General features: G+C 37.2%; 1 pseudogene; it reads left to right on the forward strand.

The window, feature by feature from the left end:
- Nucleotides 1-274: 274 nt before the first annotated feature.
- LOC125124584 (lon protease homolog 2, peroxisomal-like) lies at nucleotides 275-1,992 on the forward strand (annotated as a pseudogene).
- Nucleotides 1,993-3,637: the final 1,645 nt, after the last annotated feature.

Genomic DNA, 3,637 nt, shown 5'->3' on the forward strand with positions numbered 1-3,637 from the left:
TTCATTAGTAAAATATCTGTAGCAGGAAGAAAGCTACTTTCAGAGATAATATTTTTCACCTCATATACTCATCTGCATAACAAGTAAAACTGTATTTAATATACATTTTTTTTTCTCATCTTTCCATAATTTTCCTCCAACCACCTTCCACTGCTGCTGACACAGAAGGATTCCTATTGTCTGTTTCCTATTGTTGACTGGCTCTTCAATTGGCAGCTGGGGCAGAGCTGCCATTCATGGCCTGCAGAATAGCATCCTGGACCTCATTTCCAAAATGACCAACATGGATAGCAATAATCAGGGCCCACCAGCATTGCACAGGATTGGAACAACTGCACTGATAGTTCAGGTTTTGTCAGGTTTTGGTGGGCTCCTCACTCTACATACCTTTGCTATTTCCAGATCATACAGGTTTTTCAAGAGAAGTCATATCTTGTTGAAATGGAACTGTTGAAACAGCTTGAGAAATTTTCAACATCTGTAAAACTAGAAAGGAGTTAGGATAAGAAGAGTTTTACAAATACAGACTACAATTTTATGAAATGTTTGGATATGTGTTTCCCTGTGGTTGCTAAGTCAAGATGTCTTTTAGATAGTCTTCCAAGAGCTCTACCAGACATTCTGGCATCAATTATCCAAAAAAACAAAAAAAAAGAAAAAAGCTCTAGATTTTAGATACTGTGAATCTGGAGGAAATATTGAGGATGATGATTAACACTATTTGTCAAACAAATTTAAGGATTAAATTTGCTTTGAAAAAACAGAAAACACAAGGAAGATAATGATAAGTTGTTCCAATACACCATAATAGTAGGGTTACATCCATCTCATGAACATTAGAAAATGAGGATAAGTATTAAGATAATTATGACATTGTCATGATATATGGATCAGGAAACAACCATAAAGCCTGTGTCAAAAAGATAAAAAGACTAAAAATTTCTGCATTCAATGACAGAATATGCTCTGACTAGAACTTATTGTGGAAATCCCTTGGAACTGAAGTACAGCTGGCCATCTCAACATTCAAGCTGCCTGAATTCTTCTGGATAATGGCCATTATGTCATGGCAAAAAGTGCTGAAATATTTGACAGACAGCTGAAAACAATTTTAACAGCCAATTTTTGCTTCACTGGCCCTCCTCAAGTTGGTAAAACAAATATGGAAAGATCAGTATCTGATAATGTAGATCAAGTTTTCCACAGAATTGCATCTGAAGGAGTATGCTATCAGTGTGATATTCAAGGATAAAACTACATCTATGTTGGCAATATGCCTGTTTGTATAAACAATGTCTTCAAGGCTGTTGAAGTTAACAATCCGTTGTTCCTATTAAATGAGGCTGACTAACTAGGAAAAAGTCTATGTAATGATCTTTCAGCAGCTCTGCTTAAGGTATTAGATCCAAAATAAAACCATACATAATTTAATACATACATTCATTATCAAAATGTGGACTTTGACTTTACCCAAATTCTTTTAATAGCTACTGTCAATACCATTGTGACTATTTCACCTATTTTATTGGACATAAGAGATAATTTAGATGCCCAGGTATACACAAGGGGGAAGATAAATTACCGACAGACACTTGATACCAAGGCAACCAGAATAGTATTTGCTGCCTCCTCAGCAGATTCAGATCCTTCAGGTTATTACTCTTGACATAATCACCTTGTAAACCAGAGATGCAGGGGTTTATTCTCTGGATAGAAAGTTTCGAGCCATTTGCACAGCTGTTACTTGAAGGTGACAGAAGGACAAGATAAGGAAGCCAAGTTGTGAATTGTAACTTGGGGAGAATCTTGAAGAGAACATACTTAGAAAATGCAAAACTTGAATCTATAAATGATAGTACTGACTTGGCCTTACCACCTGAAATGGCAATTTTGATTAATTCTCATGTACTTAAAAACATCCTTGGGTCTCAGGGCATTTGGCTCAACCAGGAGTGGCTATTTGTTTCTGGACTTTCTATGGTAGGGGGATAATATTTTTTTGAGGCAAGCTGAATGGATGCTGAAGGTTGATTTGATGCTGTTTACTAGTGGTTCTTATTTGAGAGATGACCAAAAAAGGTAGGTTTGGCTATATTGTCTCTCTCTGTGAAATCATTGTAAAAAACATTCTATCTTTGTTACCTCAGCTCAACAAGTTGAAGTAGTAACTCTAACCAAGCTTGTATTGTACAAAAAGATCAAACTGACTAGATAGATATATAGATAGATAGATGATAGATAGATAGATGATATGTTTTGGTGTTGCCCATGATTTTGGCACACTGTATAAGCAAAAGTGTTCCTTGGTGTCCATAAGACAGCCAATTAAAAATTGACAATATTTCTTAGACCTTGTGGAGGCCATTCAAAAACCAAAACCTTTGGCCACTATAAAAATCCGAGGCCATGGAGTTCCCGTCTTGGCGCAGTGGTTAACGAATCCGACTAGGAACCATGAGGTTGCGGGTTCGGTCCCTACCCTTGCTCAGTGGGTTAACGATCCGGCGTTGCCCTGAGCTGTGGTGTAGGTTGCAGACGCGGCTCGGATCCCGCGTTGCTGTGGCTCTGGGGTAGGCCGGTGGCTACAGCTCCGATTCAACCCCTAGCCTGGGAACCTCCATATGCCGCGGGAGCAGCCCAAGAAATAGCAACAACAACAACAACAACAAAAAAAAGACAAAAGACAAAAGGCAAAAAAAAAAATCCGAGGCCATTTAAAACCAAACTAAGAATAAAGAAAATAATCTGGCTGATAACTGTGGGAAAAGATGCCCCTCTTTGCCTTTATCCTACTGTAAATAAAACCCCATTGCTGAATCTTCTACTAATTTGTGAGATTTATTGGCAGAAACCCCAAAACATTTCTCAGGAGGAAAAAAATGGCTATATGAAAGTTGAAAATCCTGTGATCATCACTTATGATACAGATCCAATAAAAACTTGTTTTGGTTCAGTGCCTGTAAGAAACTATTTTATCAAATATCCATAGGCTTACACATCAGGACCCAGAAAACATGATATTATGAGGAAACCAATACCATCGGTGCCTTCATAAAAATAGCCACTAGTGTTTCCCAGAGGGGATGGAGTGGTAGTGGGATGGATGGGGAGTTTGGGGGTTTTGGACGCAAACATTTGGAACGGATGGATAATGGGGCCCTACTGCACAGCACAAGGAACTCTATGTGATTTTGTCAGTTTGCTGCACAATGTAAATTGAAGAACTGTTGTAAATCAATTATACCTTAATTTAAAAAAAAGCCATTAAGGTATACCTAAAACATCACTGTTGCTTAAAACATAAACCTTGTAAACTTATTTGTTCATTCAAAAGCCACTTCGTTTTTACCTTTAAGACCCTTATATGGTAATTAGATTTTTATACAAATATCACCATCTTGAGGATATAAACATGTACTTGCATTGATATGCATGTTTTCTCACTGAGTTATGTCCATGTCACAGAGCTACAACACAGTGGGTGAAATTTTTTAAAAAAGTAATTGAGGGATGCATTTTACTGGACAAGTTTTTCAGTCAATCTATAAAATTTGACCTATTTTCCAGCATTTTTTACTTGTCCTTAGCATCTACAATTTAGAAGAACATACTAATAAAATAATTGACTCAATTGGCC

This window comes from Phacochoerus africanus, chromosome 4 (genome assembly GCF_016906955.1).
Source record: "Phacochoerus africanus isolate WHEZ1 chromosome 4, ROS_Pafr_v1, whole genome shotgun sequence".
Taxonomy (NCBI): domain Eukaryota; kingdom Metazoa; phylum Chordata; class Mammalia; order Artiodactyla; family Suidae; genus Phacochoerus; species Phacochoerus africanus.